The sequence below is a fragment of the Somniosus microcephalus genome, chromosome 16 (assembly GCF_052327205.1).
Source record: "Somniosus microcephalus isolate GS21.2 chromosome 16, FLI_Smic_1.0, whole genome shotgun sequence".
Lineage (NCBI taxonomy): Eukaryota > Metazoa > Chordata > Chondrichthyes > Squaliformes > Somniosidae > Somniosus > Somniosus microcephalus.
This window is the reverse complement of record NC_141002.1, coordinates 3,124,534-3,151,680: the sequence shown is the minus strand read 5'-3', so window position 1 is coordinate 3,151,680 and position 27,147 is coordinate 3,124,534. Positions and strand designations below refer to the sequence as shown.

Below are 27,147 nucleotides of genomic sequence, written 5' to 3'. Positions count from 1 at the left end.
GGGAGTGTATATTTTGGGAAAGGTGGAGTGAGTATTTTGGGATGGAGAGTATTTTGGGTGGGGTGTGAGTATTTTGGGATGGGAGTAAGTATTTTGGGATAGAATTAGTATTTTGGGATGGGTAGCGAATATTTTGGGATGGGAGTGAGTATTTTGGGATGGGGAGTGAGTATTTTGGGATGGAGCAGTGAAGGTTTTGGGACGGAGAGTTTGTATTTGGGGATTGGGGAGTGAATATTTTAGCATGGGGAGTGAGCATTTTGGGATGTGGAGTGAGAATCTTGGGATGGGGAGTGAATATTTTGGGATGGGGAGTGTATATTTGGATTGGGAGTGAATATTTTGGGATGGGGGAGTGAGTATTTTGGGATGGGGGAGTGAATATTTTGGGATGGGGAGTGAGTATTTTGGGATGGGGCAATGAGTATTTTGGGATGGAGCATGAATATTTTGGGATAGGGTGTGAGTATTTTGGGATGGGGTGTCATTATTTTGTGATGTGGTTGAATATTTTGGGATGGGGAGTGAGTATTTTGGGATAGGGGAGTGAGTATTTTGGGATTGAGGGAGTGAATATTTTGGGATGGGGAGCGAATATTTTGGGATGGGGATTGAGTATTTTGGGATGGGGGAGTAAATATTTTGGGCTGGTGACTGAGATCTTGGGATGGGGAGTGAGAATCTTGGGATGGGGAATGAGTATTTTGGGATGGCGGAGTGAATATTTTTGGATAGGGTGTGAGTATTTTGGGATGGGGAGTCATTATTTTGGGATGTGGTTGAATATTGTGGAATGGGGAGTGAGTATTTTGGGATAGGGCAGTGAGTATTTTGGGGTTGAGGGAGTGAATATTTTGGGATGGGGAGTGAGTTTTTTGGGATGGGGAGTGAGAATCTTGGGATGGGGAGTGAATATTTTGGGATGTGGTGTGAGTATTTTGGGATGGGGAGTGTATATTTTGGGAAAGGTGGAGTGAGTGTTTTGGGATGGGGAGGGAGTATTTTGGGATGGAGCGTGAGTATTTTGGGTGGGGAGTGAGTATTTTGGGATGGGAGTGAGTATTTTGGGACAGAATTAGTATTTTGGGGTGGGTAGTGAATATTTGGGAATGGGGAGTGAGTATTTTGGTATGGGGAGTGAGTATTTTGGGATGGAGCAGTGAAGATTTTGGGATGGGGAGTGAATATTTTGGGATGGGGAGCGAATATTTTGGGATGGGGAGTGAGTATTTTGGGATGGGGAGTGAGTATTTTGGGATGGGGTGTGAATATTTTGGGATGGGGATGAGTATTTTGGGATGGGGAGTGAGTATTTTGGGATGGGGAGTGATTATTTTGGGATGGAGAGTGAATATTTTAGGAAGGGCGGAGAGTATTTCGGGATCAGGTGAGTATTTTGGGAACAGGTGAGTATTTTGGGATGTGAAGTGTGTATTTTGGGATGGGGAGTGAGGATTCTGGGATGGGGGAGTGAATATTTTGGGATGGAGAGTGTATATTTTGGGATGGGGAGCGAGTATTTCGGAATGGGGACAGTATTTTGGAATGGTGAGTGAATATTTTGGGATGGGGAGTAAATATATTGGGATGGGGTAGTTAATGTTTTGGGATGGGTGTGAATATTTTGGAATGGGGTGTGAAAATTTTGGGATAGAGAGTGATTATTTTGGATTAGTTTGTGAATATTTTGGGATGGGGAGTGAGTATTTTGGGATGGGCTAGTGCGTATTTTGGGATGGGGAGTGTATATTTTGCGATGGGGATTGAGTATTTTGGGATGGGGAGTAAACATTTTGGGATGGAGAGTGAATATTTTGGGATGTGGTGTGAGTATTTTGGGATGGGGAGTGTATATTTTGGGAAAGGTGGAGTGAGTATTTTGGGATGGGGAGGGAGTATTTTGGGTTGGAGAGTGAGTATTTTGGGTGGGGAGTGAGTATTTTGGGATGGGAGTGAGTATTTTGGGATAGAATTAGTATTTTGGGGCGGGTAGTGAATATTTTGGGATGGGGAGTGAGTATTTTGGGATGGGGAGTGAGTATTTTGGGATGGAGAGTGAATATTTTAGGAAGGGGAGAGAGTATTTTGGGATCAGGTGAGTATTTTGGGATCAGGTGAGTATTTTGGGATCAGGTGAGTATTTTGTGATGGGGAGTGAGGATTCTGGGATGGAGGAGTGAATATTTTGTGCTGGACAGTGAGTATTTTGGGATGGGGAGTTAGTATTCTGGGAAGGGGGAGTGAATATTTTGGGATGGAGTGTGTATATTTTGGGATGGGGAGCGAGTATTTCAGAATGGGGACAGTATTTTGGAATGGTGAGTGAATATTTTGGGATGGGGAGTGAATATATTGGGATGGGGTAGTGAATATTTTGGGATGGGTGTGAATATTTGGAATGGGGTGTGAAAATTTTGGGATACAGAGTGATTATTTTGGAATAGGTTGTGAATATTTGGGATGGGGAGTGAGTATTTTGGGATGGGCTAGTGAGTATTTTGGGATGGGGAGTGTATATTTTGCGATGGGGATTGAGTATTTTGGGATGGGGGAGTAAACATTTTGGGATGGAGAGTGAATATTTTGGGATGGGGAGTGAGTATTTTGGGATGGGGAGTGAATTTTTGGGGATGGGGAGTGAGTATTTTGGGATGGGGAGTGAGTTTTTTGGGATGGGGAGTGAGAATCTATGGATGTGGAGTGAATATTTTGGGATGTGGTGTGAGTATTTTGGGATGGGAGTGTATATTTTGGGAAAGGTGGAGTGAGTATTTTGGGATGGGGAGGGAGTATTTTGGGTTGGAGAGTGAGTATTTTGGGTGGGGAGTGAGTATTTTGAGATGGGAGTGAGTATTTTGGGATAGAATTAGTATTTTGGGGTGGGTAGTGAATATTTTGGGATGGGGAGTGAGTATTTTGGGATGGGGAGTGAGTATTTTGGGATGGAGAGTGAATATTTTAGGAAGGGGAGAGAGTATTTTGGGATCAGGTGAGTATTTTGGGATCAGGTGAGTATTTTGTGATGGGGAGTGAGGCTTCTGGGATGGAGGAGTGAATATTTTGTGCTGGACAGTAAATATTTTGGGATGGGGAGTTAGTATTCTGGGAAGGGGGAGTGAATATTTTGGGATGGAGAGTGTATATTTTGGGATGTGGAGCGAGTATTTCAGAATGGGGACAGTATTTTGGAATGGTGAGTGAATATTTTGGGATGGGTGTGAATATTTTGGAATGGGGTGTGAAAATTTTGGGATAGAGAGTGATTATTTTGGATTAGGTTGTGAATATTTTGGGATGGGGAGTGAGTATTTTGGGATGGGCTAGTGAGTATTTTGGGATGGGGAGTGTATATTTTGCGATGTGGATTGAGTATTTTGGGATGGGGAGTAAACATTTTGGGATGATGAGTGAATATTTTGGGATGGGGAGTGAGTTTTTTGGGATGGGGAGTGAGTTTTTTGGGATGGGGAGTGAGAATCTTGGGATGGGGAGTGAATATTTTGGGATGTGGTGTGAGTATTTTGGGATGGGGAGTGTATATTTTGGGAAAGGTGGAGTGAGTATTTTGGGATGGGGAGTGAGTATTTTGGGATTGAGGGAGTGAATATTTTGGGATGTGGAGCAAATATTTTGGGATGGGGGAGTGAGTATTTTGGGATGGGGAGTATATATTTTGGGCTGGTGACTGAGGACTTGGGATGGGGAGTGAGAATCTTGGGATGGGGAATGAGGATTTTGGGATGGGGGAGTGAATATTTTGGGATGAGGAGTGAAAATTTTGGGATGGGGTGTGAATATTTTGGGATGGGGAGTGAGTATTTTGGGATCGGGTGACTATTATGGGGAGCGAGTATATTGGGATGGGAGTGAGTATTTTGGGACAGAATTAGTATTTTGGGGTGGGTAGTGAATATTTGGGAATGGGGAGTGAGTATTTTGGCATGGAGCAGTGAAGATTTTGGGATGGGGAGTGAGTATTTTGGGATGGAGAGTGAATATTTTGGGATGAAGCGTTTGTATTTGGGGATTGGGGAGTGAGTATTTTGGCATGGGGAGTGAGCATTTTGGGATGTGGAGAGAGAATCTTGGGATGGGGAGTGAATATTTTGGGATGGGGAGAGTATATTTGGACTGGGAGTGAATATTTTGGGATGGGGAGTGAGTATTTTGGGATGGGGGAGTGAGGATTTTGGGATGGGGAGTGTGTATTTTGGGATGGGGCAATGAATATTTTGGGATGGGGCAGTGTGTATTTAGGGATAGGTTGTGAGTATTTTGGGATGGGGAGTCATTATTTTGGGATGTGGTTAAATATTTTGGGATGGGGAGTTAGTATTTTGGGACAGGGGAGTGTGTATTTTGGGATAAGGTGTGAATATTTTGGGATGGGGCGTGAATATTTTGGGATATGGTGTGAGTATTTTGGGATGGGGTGTCATTATTTTGGGATGTGGTTGAATATTTTGGGGTGGGGAGTGAGTATTTTGCAATGGGGAGTGAGTATTTTGGGATTGAGGGAGTGAATATTTTGGGATGGGGAGCGAATATTTTGGGATGGGGAGTGAGTATTTTGGGATGGGGGAGTAAATATTTTGGGCTGGTGACTGAGAACTTGGGATGGGGAGTGAGAATCTTGGGATGGGGAATGAGTATTTTGGGATGGGGTGTGAATATTTTGGGATGGGGAGTGAGTATTTTGGGATCGGGTGACTATTATGGGGAGGGAGTATATTGGGATGGGGAGTGAGTATTTTGGGATAGGGAGTGAGAATCTTGGGATGGGGAGAGAATATTTTGGGATGGGGAGTGCGTATTTTGGGATGGGGAGTGATTATTTTGGGATGGAGAGTGAATATTTTAGGAAGGGGAGAGAGTATTTCGGGATCAGGTGAGTATTTTGGGAACAGGTGAGTATTTTGGGATGTGAAGTGTGTATTTTGGGATGGGGAGTGCGGATTCTGGGATGGGGGAGTGAATATTTTGGGATGGAGAGTGTATATTTTGGGATGGGGAGCGAGTATTTCGGAATGGGGACAGTATTTTGGAATGGTGAGTGAATATTTTGGGATGGGGAGTAAATATATTGGGATGGGGTAGTTAATGTTTTGGGATGGGTGTGAATATTTTGGAATGGGGTGTGAAAATTTTGGGATAGAGAGTGATTATTTTGGATTAGGTTGTGAATATTTTGGGATGGGGAGTGAGTATTTTGGGATGGGCTAGTGCGTATTTTGGGATGGGGAGTGTATATTTTGCGATGGGGATTGAGTATTTTGGGATGGGGAGTAAACATTTTGGGATGGGGAGTGAGTTTTTTGGGATGGGGAGTGAGAATCTTGGGATGGGGAGTGAATATTTTGGGATGTGGTGTGAGTATTTTGGGATGGGGAGTGTATATTTTGGGAAAGGTGGAGTGAGTATTTTGTGATGGGGAGGGAGTATTTTGGGATGGGGAGTGAGTATTTTGGGATGGGGAGTGAGTATTTTGGGATTGAGGGAGTGAAAATTTTGGGATAGAGAGTGATTATTTTGGAATAGGTTGTGAATATTTTGGGATGTGGAGCAAATATTTTGGGATGGGGGAATGAGTATTTTGGGATGGGGAGTAAATATTTTGGGCTGGTGACTGAGGACTTGGGATGGGGAGTGAGAATCTTGGGATGGGGAATGAGGATTTTGGGATGGGGGAGTGAATATTTTGGGATGAGGAGTGAAAATTTTGGGATGGGATTGTGAATATTTTGGGATGGGGAGTGAGTATTTTGGGATCGGGTGACTATTATGGGGAGCGAGTATATTGGGATGGGGAGTGAGAATTTTGGGATGGGGAGTGAGTATTTTGGGATCGAGAGTGAATATTTTAGGAAGGTGAGAGAGTATTTCGGGATCAGGTGAGTACTTTGGGATCAGGTGAGTATTTTGGGATGTGAAGTGTGTATTTTGGGATGGGGAGTGAGGATTCTGGGATGGGGGAGTGAATATTTTGGGATGGAGAGTGTATATTTTGGGATGGGGAGCGAGTATTTCGGAATGGGGACAGTATTTTGGAATGGTGAGTGAATATTTTGGGATGGGGAGTGAATATATTGGGATGGGGTAGTGAATATTTTGGGATGGGTGTGAATATTTTGGAATGGGGCGTGAAAATTTTGGGATAGAGAGTGTATATTTTGGGAAAGGTGGGGTGAGTATTTTGGGATGGGGAGGGTGTATATTGGGATGGAGAGTGAGTATTTTGGGTGGGGAGTGAGTATTTTGGGATAGAATTAGTATTTTGGGGTGGGTAGTTAATATTTTGGGATGGGGAGTGAATATTTTGGGATGGGGAGTGAAGATTTTGGGATGGGGAGTGAGTATTTTGGGATGGGGAGTGAAAATTTTGGGATAGAGAGTGATTATTTTGGAATAGGTTGTGAATATTTTGGGATGGGGAGTGAGTATTTTTGGATGGGCTAGTGAGTATTTTGGGATGGGGAGTGTATATTTTGCGATGGGGATTGAGTATTTTGGGATGGGGGAGTAAACATTTTGTGATGGAGAGTGAATATTTTGGGATGGGGAGTGATTTTTTTGGGATGGGGAGTATTTTGGGATGGTGAGTGAGTTTTTTGGGATGGGGAGTGACAATCTTGGGATGGGGAGTGAATATTTTGGGATGTGGTGTGAGTATTTTGGGATGAGGAGTAAATATTTTGGGCTGGTGACTGAGAACTTGGGATGGGGAGTGAGAATCTTGGGATGGGGAATGAGTATTTTGGGATGGGGAGTGAATATTTTGGGATGAGGAGTGAAAATTTTGGGATGGTGTGTGAATATTTTGGGATGGGGAGTGAGTATTTTGGGATCGGGTGACTATTATGGGGAGGGAGTATATTGGGATGGGGAGTATTTTGGGATGGGGAGTGAGTATTTTGGGATAGGGAGTGAGAATCTTGGGATGGGGAGTGAAAATATTGGGATGTGAAGTGTGTATTTTGGGATGGGGAGTGAGGATTCTGGGATGGAGGAGTGAATATTTTGTGCTGGACAGTGAGGCCTAGAAATTCATTTGCTTGCGCCAGCCGGTAGCGCCTTAGGAGGAGGAGATGTTGGGCGCTAGGCGGCTAGCGGCCGGGCGCAGCGCGATCTGCGCCTCTCCCCAACTTCACTAGAGATTTAGCGTCGGCGCAAAGTCTTTGCGCGTGCTCAGCTGCGCACGCAGATCCTGATGTCATTTCATCGTGCAACGCCCTTTGTGCGCCCCAAACCGGGACTTCAGTGGCGCCGCCCTTCTTTGCGCCTGTCGCCCCCAGCGACTGGTAGAGGGGAATGGTTCCCAGTCGGTGCGGGGGGTGCGCTATTTAAAGGGGACTCCTCCTGACTTATAAGTGACAGCCATTTTGTGCCAATCCTTCTGTGTGAGAGACAAAGGCAGAGAGCTTTCTGCTTTGACTCAGCGCTCGCACAGGTACTTCTGGCTTCAGGCCAGAGCTTTGCACTTGGATTTCACTTTCAGTGCCATAGCCTTGAGTCGCCACATATACTGTAATGGGGGCTACAATGGGTGGAAACGTTGGCTTTCTGCATTGCATTCAAAGGGATCAGAGACGCCGTGAGAGAGTGCCAGTCATGGCCAGATGGAGAAGGGCCAACAGGTGTCGGCACAGGAGGCCTTACCCACCCAGGGTATACCGCCAGCAGTTCTCATATCTGAACGTGTCTGAGGAGCAGTGTGTTCGGAGGCTGCGATTCAGAAGGGAGGTGGTCACTGAGATCTGCCACCTGCTTCGCAGAGATCTGCAGCCACAGCTGAGGAGCAGGACGTCTCTGCCGATGGCAGTGAAGGTGACGGTGGCTCTCAACTTCTATGCCACCGGCTCCTTCCAATCCGCTACTGGGGACATTGCCAACATCTCCCAGTTCGCGGTACATTGCTGCATCCGACAGGTGAACAATGCCCTTTTCAGAAGGAGACGTCAGTACATCTCCTTCCCCATGACCCTGGACAAGCAGCAAGAGTGTACAATGGGATTTGGAAGAATAGCGGGCTTCCCCATGGTCCAGGGCGTAGAACTGATGAACCAGCATTGGTCAGGCCTTGCTTCAGGGCTGCAGTGCACAGGGCATGGCAGCCAGACAAGTCCACCCTCCCCCTTTAAGAGCTGACCGGCGCCAGAGTGTCTGCCGTCAATCAGCAACTCGCCGCACCTGCGCTGCGCCCGCCCTCGGGGGTATCGCCCCGGACCGCCGGCTTAGCGCCTAATGATAGTCGTGCATCGCCTGTTTTAGCACAGCAGCAACCTCTTGGGGCGATGCAACTGAATATCGGCGAAGGTGGCGCGAACTTGCGCCGGGCGCAAACTTTAGCGGCCGCCTGACTGTAGCGCCCCGAACGTGGATATACTGAATTTCTAGGCCTGAGTATTTTGGGATGGGGAGTTAGTATTCTGGGATGGGGGAGTGAATATTTTGGGATGGAGAGTGTATATTTTGGGATGGGGAGTGAGTATTTTGGAATGGGGACAGTATTTTGGAATGGTGAGTGAATATTTTGGGATGGGGAGTGAATATATTGGGATGGGGTAGTGAATATTTTGGGATGGGTGTGAATCTTTTGGGATGGGTCAGTGGAGATTTTGGGATGGAGGAGTGAATATTTGGGATGGGGAATCAGTATTTTGGGATGGGGAGTGAGTATTTTGAGATGGAGAGTGAATAATTTGGGATGGGGAGTGAGTATCTTGGGAAGGGGGAGTGAGTATTTTAGGATGGAGAGTGAATATTTTGGGATGGTGAGTGAGTATTTTGGGATGGGGAGTGAATATTTTGGGATGGAGAGTGATTATTTTGGAATCAGTTGTGAATATTTTGGGATGGGGAGTAAGTATTTTGGGATAGTGAGTGAATATTTTGTGATGGGGAGTGAGTATTTTGGGATGGGGCAGTGAGTATTTTGAGATGGGCAGTGTATATTTTGCGATGGGGATTGAGTATTTTGGGATGGAGTAGTCAATCTTTTGGGATGGGGAGTCAGTATTTTGGGATGGGGAGTGAGTAATTTGGGATGGGGAGTGAGTATCTTGGGAAGGGGGAGTGAGTATTTTGGACAGTAAGGCCCCGTGAACCGGGCGCGGGTAGTGAGCGGTGCAACTGCGGCGTTCGCTACCAAATATCGCGAACGGGGCACGAATGGGGCGCTGCGCACACCGATGACGTCATCGGTGGCGGCGCAGCGCAAATGCCTAATGCTACCATTAGCGCCCCTACTGAATATCGCGGGAGACGCAGCCAGTGGCGCTACAGCCACTGACTGCCTCTTTAGGCGCTAACAGGTGGCGCTACTCACCCAATTTTATCCCCCTTAAAGTTTTAGGCCTAGAAATTCAGTTGTTAGCGCCAGCCGCTAGTGCCTTAGGAGGAGGAGAAGTGGGGCGCTAAGCGGCTAGCGCCCGGGCGCGTGCGCCTCTCGCAAACTTCACTCAAGATTTAGCAGCGGCGCAAAACCGCAGCGCCTGCTCAGCTGCGCACGCAGATCCTGACGTCATTTCATGGTGCAACGCCCTTGGTGCGCCCCGAACCGGAAATTCAGTGGCGCCGCCCTTCTCTGCGCCTGGCGCCCCCAGCGACTGGTAGAGGGGAACGGTTCCCAGTCGCTGCGGGATGCGGGGGGCGCTATTTAAAGGGGACTCCTCCTGCATTATAAGTGGCAGCCATTTTGTGGCAATCCTTCTGTGTGAGAGACGGATATTTGGAAAGAGACAAAGGGAGAGAGCTTTCTGCTTTGACTCAGTGCTCGCACAGGTACTTCTGGCTTCAGGCCAGAGCTTTGCACTTGGATTTAACTTTCAGTGCCATAGCCTTGAGTCGCCACATATAATGGGGGCTGCAATGGGTGGAAACGTTGGCTTACTGCATTGCATTCAAAGGGCTCAGAGACGCCATGAGAGAGTGCCAGTCATGGCCAGATGGAGAAGGGCCAACAGGCGTCGGCACAGGAGGCCTTACCCACCCAGGGTATACTGCCAACAGTTCTCATATCTGAACATGTCTGAGGGGCAGTGTGTTCGGAGGCTGCAATTCAGAAGGGAGGTGGTTACTGAGATCTGCCACCTGCTTCGCAGAGATCTGCAGCCACAGCTGAGGAGCAGGACATCTCTGTCGGTGGCAGTGAAGGTGATGGTGGCTCTCAACTTCTATGCCACCGGCTCCTTCCAATCCACTACTGGGGACATTGCCAACATCTCCCAGTTCGTGGTACATTGCTGCATCCGCCAGGTGACCAATGCCCTTTTCAGAAGGAGACGTCAGTACCATCTCCTTCCCCATGACACCGGACAAGCAGCAAGAGTGTGCAATGAGATTTGGAGGAATAGCGGGCTTCCCCATGGTCCAGGGCGCCATTGACTGCATGCATGTGGCTTTGCGGGCACCTCTAGAGAATGCCAAGGATTACCGCAACCGGAAGGGCTACCATTCGCTCAACGTCCAGTTGGTGTGTGACCACAGGCAGCTCATACTAGCTGTCAATGCCCGCTTTCCAGGCAGCAGCCACGATGCCTTCATCCTGCGCCAGACTTCTGTGGCAGACATTTTCGAAGCCCAGGCTCACCCACGAGGATGGCTTCTCGGGGACAAAGGCTTTGTGCACCTGGCTGATGACCCTGCTCCATGCGCCCAGCACCCCTGCTGAAGAGCGATACAATGACAGCCATCAAGCTACCAAGAACATCATTGAGCACACAATCGGCGTGCTCAAGCAATGGTTCCACTGTCTGGACCGTTCCGGAGGAGCCCTACAGTACTCGCCTGAGCGAGTTTCCCATTTCGTTGTAGTGTGCTGCATGCTGCACAAACTGGCTATCCTCAGGACTCAGCCACTGCCAGCAGACATTGGAGGACCACCAGAGGAGGAGGAGAAGGAGCACCAAGATGGGAGGGAGGCACAAAGTGCAAGGGCCGTCCGTCGGTGGCTTATTGCAACTCGGTTCTAGGCCCCCTCTCAGGGAATGGCTTGTGCCAATGAAAGAAGATGAATGGAGCCGCTCTGCAAGCCCTCAGCCGGTCAAGGCAACAAATAGTTCAAAGTGTAAACATGAACAATGTGATTAAAGAAATTTTTTTACTGTGCAAACTCTGTGCCCTTCCCGCATGACAAACTAATTCAGATAAACCCCCCAAAAAACAGTCAGAGACATAACTGGCTCTCACAACCTTCAGAAAATGAAAAAAACAGTTAAACAAAAATGACCATGATCTCGGCCTTCATATAAAAAACAAACACAACAGTCTCGGCCTTCATAAAAAACAAACACAACAATCTCGGCCTTCATAAAAAACAAACACAACAGTCTCGGCCTTCATATATAAACAAAACATTCTCGGCCTTCATATATAAACACAACATTTGGCCACACCTTCTACTATTTCCCCTGTGAGGGTGATCCGCCTCGCTTCCGCGAATGGCCCCTTCCCGCCCTGCAGCTCCTCCTCAATGGGACCCCAGTGGCTGCAGCAAGGCTGGGGGGAAGGCTGCTGAGGGTCAGATGGTGAGATGGCAGATGCCCTTGGGGGATGGCCTGGACCAGCTCTGGGCCTGGAGGGCCTGGCTGCTGACTGCTCTGTGGTGTATGTAACCGTTCCATCTTTAAGAGAACTATTTTAAGAGATGCACTACTTTATCTTGGCTGCTGTATACTGTAATACCGGTGGTGACCACACCGGTATATAAGTGCTGTGTAATGATTTATTGGGTAGTTCCGCCCTGACCTTCGACTAGTAAAGACCTGTTAAAATTTACTCTTGTGGTCTGTGTATTAATTCTCATTATAACATACAGACTTAACAGTGGCGACAAGTACGATCTTACCCTGTGGCAGAGATACATCCAAGGCAGTTGACGGGCGTTGAGAGGAGGCATCTGCCCTCATCATCCTGCTAAGAAAAGACGCAGGTCTGAAGAGCAAAGGAAGAATCCTGACACGAAGTCTTCCATCAGCAACAGGCAGTGATCATCCCTTCTATCACGGTGGTGGGTAAGCCGATCAGCGACGAGCAGCAAGTCGGCCACGTTGGCTGTGAAGTAGGGGAGGGAAAAATGGAGGATATAAGGGCGGAGAACTCGACCACGGCCGGGGAAAAGAGCCGGACAGAAGTCGGGGCCAGAGGCGCTGAGACTGGGGCAGCGTAAGGCATGGGAGCCGCGGTGAATGCAAACGCAGCCGGTGTAAAAGCGGGCTGGGAGATGCAACAGCGTCGAGAGACAGCTCGACCGCGACCGGTGAAAAAGGCCGGGCAGCTACCAAGGCCGCGAGGTGCAGCGACCGGGTCAGCGTAAGGCGCGGGAGAAAATTTAAAAAAAACGCGGAGAACTCAGCCGCAGCCGGGGGGAAAGGACCGGACTGCAAGAGGGGCTGGGAGGCACAATTTGAAAACCGCTGGGGAGGGCGAACGCAGCAATACGGCAATTGCCATTACAGCCAGCGGGGGAGAAAGGCAAACGCGGGAAGCCGCCATTTTCGTAGGCGGGGGAAGAAGACAAGCGCGGGAAACCGCCATTTTGAAAAAAAAATAAAAGAAAAATTTCTTTTTGTTTCTCAAGAAGATTGCGAGGATGCCTAAGCGTGGTAACATCAACGATTTCGATCCCGATGTTGAAGATTGGGCCACGTATGTAGAACGCATAGAGATATATTGTAAGGCAAATAAAATATCAGATGAAGATAAAGCACTAACCTTACTAAACTCAATGGGTGCGAAGACATACAGGCTATTGAAGCATCTTCTATCACCAGCTAAACCGGCGGATCAGACTTTCGCTAAAATTGTTGCTGTCCTGAAAAATCATTTGAACCCCACACCGCTGATGTTAGCGGAACGATTTAAATTTTATGCGAGAACGCAACTGAAAGAGGAAAGCAACGTGGAGTATTTAATTGAACTGCGTAAGCTAGCGAAATACTGTCAGTTTGGGGAAAGTCTGACAGAGGCACTGAGAGACAAATTCGTGTGTGGATTGTCGAAAGAAGGAACACAAAAGCGGCTGCTTGAAGAGAATGATCTTACACTTGATAAGGCTGTCACTATTGCAGCATCGCACGAAGCCGCAGCGAGAGGCACTGCGGAAATGCAGCTGAAGGCAGCGGTACTCGGCGTAGATCAAATGGCTTTGGGTACAGCGAAATGTTATCGTTGTGGAAAGACAACACACGATCAGAACCAATGCTGGTTTAAAAATCAGGAATGTACAAAATGTGGCAAGCTTGGTCACAAAGCTAAAGTATGCCGGTCAGGAAAGAAGACCAGCAACAAAAAGTCACCGCAGGAAAAGTGCAGAAAGGTACATAAGGTGGCTGAGAAGAGTTCGGATGAACAGAATTCGGATTCAGACTCCAACAGCAAGGAACTGGGTAGTCTGAGAATTCACAATGTGAGTAAGAAAGCTGACCTACAAACTATCTGGGTCACACTGCAGATAGCAGGAGTCCAAGTGAAGATGGAATTGGACACCGGATCGGCATTGACGGTCATGAATAAGCAAGATTACAAAAGGTTATTCACACATATTCCCCTACGGGATACGGAGATAGTATTGCAGACATACACTGGGCAAAGAGTATACCCCATCGGAAAGATAAAAGTCAAGGTGATACACAAGGGCAAAGAACACCAAGGAATGGACTTATATGTACTACCTGAGGGAGGTCCACCACTTCTGGGACGGGAGTGGATCAGGAAAATAAATATGGACTGGCACTCCCTAAACGCAATAACGGTAGATTCCGGAAAAAAAGATGTCAAACCTGAACGATTGTCCAGAATATTGGATGAGGCTAAAGAGGTGTTCCAACAGGGACTGGGAACACTGAGAGGAATTAAGGCAAAAATCAAGATTGCAGGACATGCAAACCCAAAATTTTTCAAAGCCAGACCGGTACCTTATGCGATACGACCTGCTGTGGAAGCTGAGCTGGAAGGGCTAGAACGTTCAGGAGTACTGTCTAAGGTGGACTGGAGTGAGTGGGCCACGCCCATTGTTCCCGTCATGAAGCGTTCATCGAGTAACAAGCCAGGGGAACCGGGGAAGGTCCGCATCTGTGGAGACTTCAAGATCACAGTTAATCCGGTGCTTCACACTGTGCAATATCCGCTTCCGCGGATTGAGGATATCTTTGCTTCATTGTCTGGCGGGAAACACTTCACCAAGATAGACCTGGCGCAAGCGTACTTGCAGATGGAAGTTGAGGAAGAGTCGCGCCAGTACCTCACAATCAACACGCACAGAGGCTTGTATCGATATAATAGACTGGTTTTTGGAGTGGCTTCGGCTCCAGCAATTTGGCAGAGGGCCATGGAGCAGGTATTACAGGGAATTCCAAGCACTCAATGTTACTTGGACGATATCCTGATTACAGGAGATGACGAACACCTTGCAAATTTGAAACTGGTGCTCACCAGGTTGAAGGAATATGGCCTTCGAGTTAATCGCCAGAAATGTGAGTTCTTTCAGAAACGGATCTCGTACTGTGGTCATGTCATTGACCAGGAGGGGCTGCACAAGTCACCTGACAAGATCGAAGCTGTTGTGAAGGCTCCCGCTCCGTAAAATGTATCCCAGTTGAGGTCGTTCCTAGGGTTGATTAACTATTACCACAAGTTTCTGCCAAATCTATCCACGGTGCTGCACCCGCTGAATGCTCTTTTGCAGAAAGAAGTACCATGGAAGTGGAGCGAGGACTGTAAGAAGGCCTTTCGCAAAAGCAAGGCATTGATCACCTCAGAGGAAGTGTTGGCTCACTTCAACCCAACGCTACCTATTCGTTTAGCTTGTGATGCTTCTCCTTATGGTATTAGAGTGGTACTCTCACACAAGTTGCCAAATGGCTCGGAAAGGCCAGTCGCATTTGCATCCAGATCATTGACCTCCGCTGAGCGCAACTATGCCCAGATAGATAGGGAGGCTCTCAGCCTTGTGTGGGGGGTAAAGAAGTTTAATCATTACCTGCAGGGCAAGAAGTTTACACTGCTGACAGACCACCAGCCGTTGGTATCCATATTCAACCCTAAAAAGGGCGTTTCCATTATGACAGCGCAAAGGCTACAGAGGTGGTCCCTTTTCCTAGGGGCACACCAATATGACATAGAATACAAAGGATCAAAACAGCATGGGAATGCTGACGGTTTATCGCGCCTACCGTTGCCAACGGTAGAAGAGGCGCCTACGGTGGACCCAGTGGAGATGTTCCACTCAACCATAGTGGAATGTCTACCAGTGACAAATTCTACCATCGAAAAGGAAATGAGAAATGACCCGACTCTCTCACGAGTCTACGATTTAACGGTGAAGGGATGGCCAGCACATGGTGAACCACTGTTGCCAGCATTCTCGCAAAGAAGAGAGCAGCTGTCAGTGTGCCGAGGAACTTTGATGTGTGGATCCAGAGTGGTGATTCCACCCAAACTCCAGCATAAAGTGCTAAAGGAGCTTCACGAGGGGCATCTGGGTGGAGTGAAAATGAAGAACCTAGCCAGAGCGTTTGTGTGGTGGCCAGGTATCGATGGAGACATCAAAGAAATGACCAAGAGCTGTCTAGGATGCCAGAAGGTCCAAAACGCCCCACCACAAGCCCTCTACATCCATGGGAGTGGCCCTCATCTCCATGGCAAAGGGTACATATCGACTTTGCTGGTCCATTTATGGACTCAATGTTCTTAATCGCGGTGGATGCACACTCCAAGTGGCCGGAGGTAATAAAGATGTCCTCCACCACCACGGAAAAAACCATCACAGTATTAAGGACCATATTTACCAGGAATGGGCTGCCGGAACAGATCTGTTCTGATAATGGACCGCAACTTGTGTCTGAAGAATTCAGGAAGTTCTTAAAAAACAATGGGGTTAAGCACTACACGTCCGCCCCATACCATCCCGCCACCAATGGATTAGCTGAAAGGTTTGTCCAGACCTTCAAGAAGGCCATAAAGGCCATGGGTAATGAAGACATAAATCTACAACATAACTTCTTGCTTGCGTACAGGAATGCAACACATGCGGTCACAAACCAAACTCCCGCCATGATGTTTTTCAATAGAAGACTAAGATGCCGGCTGGATTTGATCAAGCCAAACATCAGAAGGGACGTAGAGAACCGGCAATTTCAAGGCATGAATGAAAGGCCAACTAGAACCTTCCAGATAGGTCAACAAGTTTTGGCCCGGGACTACCGTACCGAGAAATGGCAGCCTGGAACTATTTGCACACGATCCTTTGTATTCTATGTCATATTGGTGTGCCCCTAGGAAAAGGGACCACCTCTGTAGCCTTTGCGCTGTCATAATGGAAACGCCCTTTTTAGGGTTGAATATGGATACCAACGGCTGGTGGTCTGTCAGCAGTGTAAACTTCTTGCCCTGCAGGTAATGATTAAACTTCTTTACCCCCCACACAAGGCTGAGAGCCTCCCTATCTATCTGGGCATAGTTGCGCTCAGAGGTATACCGTGGACATTGGTGAAAGCATAATAAGGCGCATGTTGACCAGATCATAGAGTCATCCGAAAAGGGACAACCTACACCACAACTCTGTACGCCTAATGATGAAGCAGAGATACCCATAGTATCTACCTCCGATCCGGTGATACTGGAACCAGATGAACCCGACACTGGCATTCAAGCCGAATCGACCTTGCCAAAAGAACCTACTACACCACCGAAAACTACTACACCACCGAGGCGTTATCCGGACCGAGTCAGGAAGCCTCCAGAGAGACTGAATCTGTGAACTGTTTTTACATGAAGTTGTATATATATGTTATTGTGTTATGTTTAATGGGGAATATATACTGTTAAGCTAAAAAGGGAGGATTGTGGTGTATGTAACCGTTCCACCTTTAAGAGAACTATTTTAAGAGATGCACTACTTTATCTTGGCTGCTGTATACTGTAATACCGGTGGTGACCACATAAGTGCTGTGTAATGATTTATTGGGTAGTTCCACCCTGACCTTCGACTAGTAAAGACCTGTTAAAATTTACTCTTGTGGTCTGTGTATTAATTCTCATTATAACACACAGACTTAACATGCTCCAACTCTGCTTCGGCGGCAGCAGCCTGTCCTACAGGTGGTGGCAGCTGCAGTGGAGGAGTGACAGTGTTGGCTGTAGGAATGCTGCCAACCTGACAGAGCACAGGCACTCCCTGGTCGGCTGATACACTGGCACTCGCACGGGCCAGCACTGCAGCATGCGCAGCAATCTGCTGAAGCACAAACTGCTGGGCTGCTGCGGCGCGGCGAGGGCCCCGGCGATGCCTGGCCGATCCAGCGAGGGTGGCAGCAGTTAGTGCCCGTGTGGCCCTGATCTGTGTCTGCATCAGACCAGCCAGTGAATGCACAGCACGACTGAGCACTTGGCTGGAAGCTGCCTGTGATGCAGCAAAGTCCTGCTGACTCCTAGCCAGTGACTCTATGGAGTCAGGCATCCTTGCCACTGCAGCCATGAGCTCAGTGTGCCTGCGCTCAGCCTGGGCGCCCATTTCACCAAGGAGCCGCACCTCCTCTGCGCTCACCGTAGCAGGACTGGAGGCCGCACTCACCCTCCGGGGAGAAGGCCGCCGAACTTCCCCACCCCTCCTGCGTTGCTGCAGCCCGCTGGGCCCCGGAGCTTCACTCTCCTCAGACCCTTCCCCCCTGCTCCCCTCTAGGGAAGACGTGTCCCCATCATGGCCATGGGCTACCTCGGCTGAGGGTGGCACTGATGGGCCGGCTTCCTCTTCCTCCTCCTCGAATTCAGAATCATTGACAGTGGCAGCTTGAGGGCCCGCCTCCTCACCTGGCGAATCAGCATCTGAAGGCAGGGAGGCACAAGAGTTGCTTTAGAGTGAGGACAGGGCGGCAGCGAGGGAGGCATGAGTGCTGCTATGCACTGCATTGGTTCGATAGTGGCAAAGGATGCTGGTGTGAGGCACAAGTGGAAAGAGAGAGGTCAAAAAGGTAATGACCTTACCATTGCTGTCCAGAACAGGGTCGGCATCTCCACTGGCGACGGGGCCAACCAGCCGGCCTGCCATAATGCGCACCACACGCTGCTCCAGGTCGCTGAGCTCTTTGAGGTCAGGACGGCCTCCCCCGGTCCGTAGCTGCTGCCTGCAATTGTGGGCCAGCTTGCCCTGCAAGAGAAAGGACGGCCTCTAAGTACAGTGTCAAGCCCTGGTCTTGCCTGCACTGCCTCCCATGGTGGAATAGCCCTGATAGTGTGTAAAGTGCTGAATGTGCAAATGGTTTTCATGAGAGTCCCATAGCTCTTGGATGAGGGCTGGGCATTGGGGCTTCCAGGTCTCTTTGGCCAGAAACTGAGGTGCACATGCAGGGATGAACAGGATAGTGGAAAGGGTACTCACCCTGACAACCCAAGTGAGGTCGTTGAACTTTTTCCTGCATTGAAGTGCAGTCCTGGCAACCATGCTGTTGGTGGTCACCCTGTTTGCCACCTCCCTCCAGGCTTTTCGGTATTCGCTGGGAAGCGGCCTCCTCCCACTGTCAGGGATGAGGACAGGTCGCCTGCGCTCTACTGCGCCAACCAGTAGCCTCAGGGCATCCTCGCTGAAGCGCTCCGCTCGCTCCCTAGCCTTCTGCATGGTCCTGGGCATAGAAATGATGATCCAGCAATGGTCAGGCCTTGCTTCAGGGCTGCAGTGTGCAGGGCGTGGCAGCCAAACAAGTCCACCCTCCCCCTTTAAGAGCTGACCGGCACCAACGTGTCTGCCTTCAATCAGCAACTCGCCACACCTGCGCTGCGCCCGCCCTCGGTGTTAGCACCTCGGCTAGCCGGCTTAGCGCCTTATAATAGTCGTGCACCGCCTGCTTTAGCGCAGCAGCAACCTCTTGGGGCGATGCAACTCAATTTCGGCGAAGGTGGCGCTAAGTTGCGCCGGGTGCTAAATTTAGCGAACGCCCGGCTGTAGCGCCCCAAACGTGGCGATACTAAATTTCTAGGCCTTAGTGCCCCAAACGGGGTGATACCGAATTTCTCCCACATCGTGCCGCTAGCTTTAACTTTTTCTATTTTTCCCTGATGTCACCTTAGTCACTGATGCCCTATTACCTTTGTTACTCTCTCTATCCCTTCCTGACCCACTCTGCTTATTTTTACACCAACATGGTTCTCTTAACTGCCTTCTGAAGTGGCCTATCAAGCATCGACCAGCGGTTGAAGAAGGCCCACCACAACCTTCTCAGGGCAACTGGGTGTGGGCAATAAATGTCAGCAACAACCACACCCCAAGAATGATTAATGATTTTTTAAATTCCTACTCCTCCATTACAGCCTCAACTTGCCAAGAGTCACCTTTAGCTGGTGGCTCAGCAGTGGTGTTTTGGGCCTCACTATTCAGTGCCATTCAGTTAAGGAGGAGGCAAGTGTCTCAAGTGAGGGGAATTAACTCCTTCTCTCAATAGGTTTTACTCGTCAGCACAATTCAATTCAATTCAAATCGCTTTATTGGCATGATAAGGTACATCTTATGTTGCCAAAGCATCAAAATACATTTATGGTTGAACACATAAACGCGGTTCTATTCATACAGTTTATAAATATACATTCGCCTTGTTTGTATATATTCTTGTCTTAGTTTACTGGTTGTCCCTCTGTTCATGGCAAGCTGTAACATAGTGTGCCGCCAGTGTTACACAGCTTCTCTCCTCCCCCAGTAGGAAAGGGAGTTTTTGGTTGTCATTCAGATTTCTGAATTCAGGGCATATTTGGGAGAATTTTTGGTAGAAATTCTCCCTGATGTCCTGATATTTTCCACAGGCTGTGAGGAAGTGCATCTCTGTCTCAACTACTCCCAGACTGCAGTGAGAGCATATCCTGTCTTCTCTTGGCAGCCTGGTTTGCCTGTGTCTGCCTTTTTCGATCGCTAGGCTATGTTCGCTAAGCCTGTACCTTGTCAAGGTTCTTCTCAGTTTGTTATCCTTTACCATGGTCAGGTAATCAGCTATGTTGTATTGTCTGTTTAGGGCCAAGTAGCAATTGAGTTTGCTTTGGGTTTTTGTTGTTTCTGCCCAATATGTCAGATATTTTTCCTTTTGCTTAGCGACGATTGTGTTGGGTCGAATTCTTTGTGTTACCCTGTCACTGTCCTGGGGCTGGTTATTGTACAAACTGCAGCTCACGTGGGCTGGCCTGACACACTCGGTATCTGGGTACGGTTCACTGCAGAGCAAACCATCTGCCTGTTTATTGTTAACTTGCTGCTCGCACCACCTCTCACCACTTCACAAGGTAGATCGTATTTAGCACGTCAGGTGCTTTTAGTAACTTGTTGAGCAGGTTTATTCACAAATAGAATGACAGCAGCTGGCAGTATAGGGATCCCAACAACTGTCAGTGTTTTCGACCGGTGCTGCTCCAGGGGGGCGGAAGTCAATTTCAGGTCCGGGGTACAAAGGCACCCAATTCCCCCCCGCCTCCCCCAAGGAGTCTGGAACAGTCCAACACATCAGTCTTACAGCACTGTAGTACTCCTCACAAGGTCACAGCAATCTCATTACTCAGTACAACTGCTTCCTACAAGTAAACATGCAGTTAAAAGTAAGCAGAAACCATGCAGACTGTGTTCCCTGGAAGCTGCGCTTTGTCCTGCACGGCCTGTTTCTTTTAATACGCGGCCCCTTTAAATTTCTGTGCATGCGCGGTAATGTCAGTGAGCGGTCCGCGCGGAACCTTGTAGATCACTTCGCGGCCGCGCACGCAGCTTTGCGGGAACATTGCACCCAGGGTAGTGCCACATTGTGTTGTCTCAGTGCAGGGGGACTGAGAGCAGAGTTTACACCCAGCAGTGAGTGCAGCCTGAGATCTCAAGCACTAAACAAAAATTCAGCCAGCAATTTTCATTTGTAGGTTCGGCCATGGCACCTTCCTGGTGTGTCTGGAGAATATTTACAAGAAGATCACCGGGAAGGACTTGAAGTACAAGGCCCTGATCGGCAAACCCAGTATTATCACGTACAACTATGCCGACTGCCTGGTCCGTAAGCTGGGTGAGAGCAGAGGGGTGCTCCTGTCTGCCGACTTTACGCTATTGGGTACGTTTCAGCAAGGCATTTATTGGGCCAATAATTCCTGTCCCAACGCGTGAGTACGGATGGGGTACTCACGCGTGGGCCCGGAGGAATTGCTGGTTTTCAGCATGCACAGCACATGCTCTCCTCTGACCCAAGGGGTTAAGAGGCGGAACGTGTGCGAGGTTTCAGGTAGCGCGTGCGCGCTGAACTTCCTTTTTTTTTGAAGAGTTGCCCGTGGGGAAAAGACTCCGGTTTTTACGTGTGAAAAAAGCAGCCGTAAGTACTTACTTTTAACAGGTAAGTGGTCTATTAAGTAAAATTAGAACATTTTTCCACAGGTTCATTATTTTTGAAGACTTTACAGTAAGGTAAGTATTTTTCGCCCCGATTTTTTATATAATAATTTTTTTCAAAATTTAAAATTATTGTTTAAAATAGCTTTTTACAGTTATTTACAGTTCATTTAAGTAGTGCGATGTTTTTTTAATTTTCTTTCAAGTTTAAGTAGTGTTTTGGGGCCAGGAGTTTTCATGAGTTTGACAGTTCTTACTATCAAACTCATGAATGAACTTTTGCAACCTCCCATTGGTTGCCCAGTGCTCACGTGATCCCAGCCGGCTCATTGCACTAAGTACGCCGTTGGGTCACGCACGCACAGCGCGGCAGGACCTGAAGCGGGCCAGTGACAGGAAATGCAATGCGGGCCAGGATTGAAATGCCAGCGCGCCAGGTAAGTGCACATCGGGGGCTTGCACGCGCGGCAAGCCCCCGAACCTAATTTTTGGGCCTATTTCTTTTAACCCCACTCTCCTGCAGGCTCTAGGATCCAGTTACCCTCCACCACCTCTGCCACGTGACCATGAAGCTGTCTGACAGTGGAGGGCAAGAGCCAAGTCCAATCCCCACTTTCAAACACATGCTCTTTCCATGAGGAGTCACGGAATGAGGAACACTCCTCACCCAGGGGTCTGTGGATAGTTAGAATTGCCCCACACCTGCCCCATCTCAGATCCCTTAACTCAACACAGACGAGGGATCAAAGTCAGGACCTTCCTGGTCTGTGGCTCAGCAACACGCCTGCAGTGCATTTCCCCACTGAGTCACAGGGGCGATACCCCCTGCCTTCCTGATGAAAGCAACACTACTGGCTTTGATTATTTCCACCAGTCTTCCATTTTCCTGAAAAAAAATCTCCCACCACCTACCTCCTGAGCCACATCACAATAGAACCTCCCTATCTCCTGGGTAAAATCACCAATAGGACCTCCCCATCTCTTGGTTAAATCACCAATAGGACCTCTCAATCTCTTGGGTAAAATCACCAATAGGACCTCCCCATCTCTTGGTTAAATCACCAATAGGACCTTCCCATCTCTTGGTAAAATCACCAATAGGACCTCCCCATCTTTCCAAATTTGCAGACGACACTAAACTAGGAGGGGGGGTGGGCTCAGAGGAAGAGACCAGGAAGCTCCAGAGCGATTTGGACAGACTGGGCGATTGGGCGGATAAATGGCAGATGCACTATAATGTGGACAAGTGCGAAGTTATCCACCTTGGGTGCAGGAACGGGAGGGCAAATTATTATTTAAATGGCAATAGATTGGGAGAGGGGGAAGTACAGAGAGACCTGGGTGTTCTTGTACACCAGTCACTGAAGGCGAGCATGCAGGTGCAACAGGCGGTCAAGAAGGCAAACGGTATGCTGGCCTTCATAGCAAAAGGGTTAGAATACAGGAACAGGGATACCTTGCTGCAGCTGTACAGGGCACTGGTGAGACCACACCTCGAGTACTGTGTACAGTTTTGGTCGCCTCATCTGAGGAAGGATGTTCTTGCCATGGAGGGGGTGCAGCGGCGATTCACCAGGCTGATACCAGGAATGGCGGGAATGACCTATGAGGAGAGACTATGTAGTTTAGGGATGTACACACTGGAGTTTAGAAGATTGAGAGGGGACCTCATAGAAGTGTATAAAATTCTGACAGGTCTAGACAGACTGGATGCAGAAGGAATGTTTCCCTTGGCGGGTGAGAACAGAACTAGAGGACATAATTTAAGGATAAGGGCTAAACCATTTAGGACAGAGATGAGGGGGAATTTCTTCACTCAGAGAGTGGTGAACCTGTGGAACTCATTGCCACAGAGGGCAGTGTACGCCAGCTCATTAAATATATTTAAGAGGGAATTAGATATATTTCTACGGGCAAAAGGGGTTAAGGGTTACGGAGAGAAGGCGGGGACGGGATACTGAATTAAAGGATCAGCCATGATCTCATCGAATGGCGGAGCAGGCACGAAGGGCCGAATGGCCTACTCCTGCTCCTATCTTCTATGTATCTATGTATCTATGTATCTCTTGGGTAAATCACCAATAGGACCTCCCCATCTCTTGGGTAAAATCACCAATAGGACCTCCCCATCTCTTGGTTAAATCACCAATAGGACCTCTCAATCTCTTGGTTAAATCACCAATAGGACCTCTCAATCTCTTGGTTAAATCACCAATAGAACCTCCCCATCTCCTAGACTGGTGTGGGAAGGAGTGGTTCCATTTCATGGGACACTGGCACCAATACTGGGACAGAAAGGAGCTGTACCACTGGGAGAGTCCTGGTGTAAAAGGATAAATAAAGATGTGGATAAGACTTTAAACTAGTAAAATGGGGGAGGGATCTGGTGGAAAAAGCAGAAACCTGAAGATAAAAGAAATAGGAGATGGGAGTAAATGTCAGATTAAGGTAAGGAATAAGGGTAACATAAACCGTCAGGGAACAGATACAGTTATAGAACATATGTATAAAATAACTGTTAAAAATAAAGCGAGAGGAACGCTGAATAAAAACAAATTAAATTGCCTGTACAGCAATGTATACAGCATCTGAAGCAAAACAGAGGTAATTGGAGGCAATAATTCAGAGAGGAACCAGATGTCATAGGGATAACTGAAACATGGCTACATAAAGAACAGGATTGGCAGTTAAATATTGCAGGATATAATGTATTTTGAAATGATAGGGAATGAAGAAGGGGGTGGGGTAGCTATACTAATTGGAGATAACATAATAGCAGTAGAAAAAAGGACATAACTAATGGAAACAGAATTCATATGGATTGAGATAAAGGATAAGAAGGGATCGGTCATGCTAATGGGAGTATTCTACAGACTGATTAATACTCTGTCCAACAGTATAGCTACTGTTAGGAGGCCTACCAGTGTTTTCTGCGCCTTTTTATTGCCTATCTCCACCCATGCAGTTTCTACTTCCTGTTCTTCCGAGCCAAAATCCTTCCTCACTACTGTCCTTATGTCATCTTTTATTATCAGGACTACCCCCTCACCCTCCTTTTCCATTTTGTCTATCTTTTCAAAATGTCAGCTGCCCTGCAATATTTAGTTCCCAACCTTGATCACCATGCAACCACATCTCTGTAATGGCTATTAGATCAAACCCATTTATCTCTATTTGTGCCATTAATTTGTCTATCTTGTTATGAATGCTTTGTGCATTTAGATGCAGCACCTTTAATCACTGCTGCATCACGTAATGGGAAATGAACCAGAGCAGAAAAGAGAAATAAGCATTGGGGGACATCTAGGCAATAGCGATCACAACATAAGCAGGTTTAAGATAAAGATTGAGAGTTGACATAAATAAGACAAAGACCAAGGTAATAAATTGGGAAAAAAGCTAACTTTGAGGAGATGAGAATGGAACTATGGAAGGTAAACTGGAAAATATATTGACAGACAAAGAGATAGAACAGCAGTGGGAAATACTTAGAAAAAGGTGATCAATACAGTTCAGGAGAAATATATTCTGTTAAAAAACAAAAACAACCTAGCCAGTAATGGAACACTAAGGTTGAATAAGGAGGTAAGGATAAAATTGAAGCTAAAGATAAAGCACACACTAAGTACATAAACAATAGAGGATGACAGTGGGGAATGCGCAGAGGTTAGGAAAGAAGTCAGAATAATAATTCAGAAAGCAAAGAGGAACTACGGAATTAAATTATCAGTGAGTATAAAAGAAATAGTAAAGTATTCTACAGACACCTAAATAACAAAAGGAAAATCAGGATAGGGATAGGGCCAGTAAGGGATGCATGACAAACTCATAGGTAGTGACAGTGAAATGGCAGAAATATTGAATAATTGCTTTGCCTCAGTATTTACCAGGGAGACTAACAGGGTGAAGATGACATTAGAAGAAGAGATCAAAAAAGGTATAAAGACATTTAAGATGTTATGGAGGGAGATAATTGATAAACTAATCAAACTTGGAGAGAATAAAACCCATGGTCTGGATATATTGCATCCGCACACACTAAAAGAAGTTAGGGAAGAGAAAGCAGCGGCACTATATATATATATATTTATTAAAATTAATCGAGAAGGGAATAGTGCCAGAGGTTTGACGGACAGCTAATGTTATTCCTATGTTTAAAAAGGGAGATAGAACAAGTCCAGGGAACTATAGACCAGTTAGCTTAACGTCAGTGGTTGGAAAGATAATGAAATCTTTACTCAAAGATCACAGAATCACAGAATCCCCACAGTGCAGATAGAGGCCATTTCGGCCCATCGAGCCTACACCGACACATATCCCACCCTATCCCCGTAACCCCACGTATTTAATTCCCTAACACTAAGGGTCAATTTATCATAGCCAAATCAACCTAACCTGCACATCTTTGGACTGTGGGAGGAAACCGGAGCACCCGGAGGAAACCCACGCCAACACAGGGAGAATGTGCAAACTCCACACAGACAGTCGCCCGAGGCCGGATTTGAACCCGGGTCCCTGGTGCTGTGAGGCAACAGTGCTAACCACTATGCCACCGTGTCAATGAAAACATCTAGAAACCAAAAATATAATAAATGAGTAGTCAGCACAGATTTCATAATGGAAGGTTATGCTTGACCAACCTTATTGAATTATTTGAAGAAGTAACAGAAAGAGTAGATAAGAGTAATGCAGTAGATGTAATATACATGGACTTTGAAAAGGCCTTCGATAAGGTACTGCATAGAAGACTCATGATTAAACTCAGAGCATGTAGAGTCAGTGGATAAGTAACAGAATGGATAACTAGCTCTGCAGAACAGAAAAGAGGGAGTAGGGGTTAAAGGTTGTGACTCAGACTGACGGAAGGTGGGAAGCGGTGCTGGGACCACTGCTATTCAGCATTTACATAAATGATTTGGACTTGGGAATCAGAAGTACAATTTCAAAATTTGCAGGCGAGACCAAATTGGGGGATATAGTTAACACATAGGAACAGGAGTAGGCCATTCAAGCCTATTCCGCCATTCAACTAGATCATGGCTGATCTGTATCTTAACTCCATTTACCCACCTTGGCTCCATAACTTTTAATACCCTTTGCCTAAAAAAAATCTATCAATCTCACTTTTGAAATTTTCAATTGACGCCCAGCTTCAACAGCATTTTAGCGGAGAGAGTTCCAGATTTCCGCTACACTTTGTGTGAATACTGATGAAGAATGCAATAAAATAGAAAAGACGTTAACAAACTTGCAGAATTGGCCTGTAAATGGCAAATGAATTTCAATATAGATAATTGTGAGGTGGTGCATTTTGGGAGGAGAAATAAGGAGGCCACATACCCCTTGGAAAATAAGTGTCTAAATGGGGTAGAGGAGCAAAGGGATCTGGGGGTACAGATACACAGATCATTAAAAGTAGTGACATAGGTTAACAAAACTATCAAAAGTACAAAAAAAGCACTGGGATTAATTTCTAGAGGAATAGAATTCAAAAGCAGAAAAGTTATATAGAACTTATATAGATCCTTGGTTAGACCATAGTTGGAGTACTGTGTGCAATTCTGGTCTCCATGTTATGAAAAGGATATAGAGGAGAAGGTGCAAAAAAGATTTTCAAGGATAATATCAGAGCTGAGAGGTTCTACCTATCAGGAAAGACTGAACAGACTGAGGCTCTTTTCTCTAGAAGAGTAGACTAAGGGGTGACCTGATCGATGTCTTGAAGATAATAAAAGGGGTTTGATAGAGTAGACTTACAGAAGATGTTTCCACTTGTGGGGGGAGACCAAAACTAGGGGCCATAAATATAAGATAGT

The 27,147-nt window shown here is 47.2% G+C and overlaps 1 pseudogene; it reads left to right on the top strand.

The window, feature by feature from the left end:
- The first annotated feature begins 1,340 nt into the window (after positions 1-1,340).
- LOC147105944 (haloacid dehalogenase-like hydrolase domain-containing 5) overlaps positions 1,341-27,147 on the top strand; it is a 37,934-nt pseudogene continuing 12,127 nt past the window's right edge.